The sequence below is a fragment of the Alligator sinensis genome, unplaced genomic scaffold, assembly GCF_000455745.1.
Source record: "Alligator sinensis unplaced genomic scaffold, ASM45574v1 scaffold281_1, whole genome shotgun sequence".
Lineage (NCBI taxonomy): Eukaryota > Metazoa > Chordata > Crocodylia > Alligatoridae > Alligator > Alligator sinensis.
Window position 1 is genome coordinate 958,001 of NW_005842306.1, and position 1,729 is coordinate 959,729.

The following is a 1,729-nucleotide window of genomic DNA, read 5'->3' on the forward strand; positions in this document are numbered from 1 at the left end:
CCTCACTTAAGACTCTTTCCTGGTAACCCTCTATGCAAATAATTTAAAAACAAGGGTTTGATGAAGAAATGTGAACTTCTTTTGCAATAGCAGTCCTCATATTAAAGCAGATTTTGCAGTCTTGTCAAAAGTTCTTACCAGAACATTTTAAACTTTCAGGTTTAATCAAAGATTTGGCTCTGACTTTTAAAAACCTTTATGATTTGAATCCTGGCTATTTAAATAATTTCCTTATCTCTTTGCTTTACTGTGAGACCTACTGTCAGCTGGGATTCCTGACCTGGCAATCTTATGCTTGCTATATAAGGGATACAGGTACAAGCTGTGTTTAACTCGTTTAACTCACAAGTTATTGTGAGGTAAGCTAGGATATAGACTTACAGTACACCAGGTACTCCACTACTTGCATGTCTGCACTTTTTTACCTTTAGTTAATGCAGTATCACTCGCCTAACTTAAATGAGGGACAAGCTAGATCACACTTACTGCAGGGTAATAGCATACATGTAAGCAGTCACTGCAGAGCAACTGATGTGCTGTGAGTTCACATCTATACTTACCTCAGAGAAACTGTTAAAGTGCCCATACCCACAGGCCCTGGACAGATGTCACATCTGTAGCACTACAAAATGCCTTTGTAGCACTACAGAAGTGGACAGGACAGATGTGCACATCTCCTGTAGTGCTATAAAAATGGCAGACATACTACAAAAATATGCTTGGCTGGAACAGAAACTTCTCTGTAGTACAGTTTTGTAGCACCATACATAACGGGCACACAGTGCACCATAGTGCTACAGGAGGGCTCTCGGTCCCTCAGTATCTCAGTGCCTCACTCGCCCACACCCTGCAAAGGGGGAAGGAGTGTGCACAGTTAATCTGCAGCACTGCCTGAGTGTTCAGCACGTTCAAAGAAGGGGTCAGCAATCTGGACCACACAGCTGCAGCTCTCCTCTCGCCCCTGCTGCCTACCACAGGGTGAGGTGGAAGCAGAGCCAGAGCTGAAGCTGAAAAGCCCCATGTTCAAAGAGCACACTACTAAATGCCTTCTCTGTGGCTTTGCAGTGCTCCAGCCGGGGGCTGTGCAGTGTATGGCTGTCCACCCCTTATAGCACTATATTTTTCTTGTGGTTCAAAGAACTGCAGCATTTTAATCCCACAAATACATTCACAGCCTCAGTCAAAGACCAGCAATTTTGGAACCTGCTACTCCGATGGTCCAACAGAACCAAAATCTATCAGTCCCTCAAGGCCATCAAAGGCTCAAGTCTTCATTCAGGGTCTTTTAAAGAGAACAGATTGAACTGGGAGTCCTGGTATTCTTTTCAGTGCACTTGGAAGCTTTTGTAGCCTCATACAGCTGCTGTTACCACAGGTTTACCAAGTTTTGCAGGCCTATTGTGAACTATGCACGGTTGAACATACAAGAGTTTGTGGGCTGGCTTCTCATGGGGAAGGGACGTTGCCTTCCTCTAGGTTCCTGTAGGGCTGAGCATCTTGCCTGTAGTTCACTGAAACACACTGACCACTACCAGTTTGCTGACAAATAAGCGTCTTGTTACACGTTGCGCTTTGAGATCATCAAATGCTGCTTGGTGTTAGTGTCTGAATCTACAAGTTTCCCTTGCTTTATGTGGGTTCTGTATGTGCAAATTTGCTCTTATGCCAGTGGTCTCCAAACTTTTTAAGTAGATCACCTTTGGCGTAAGCAACCCAAGATCTATCGTGT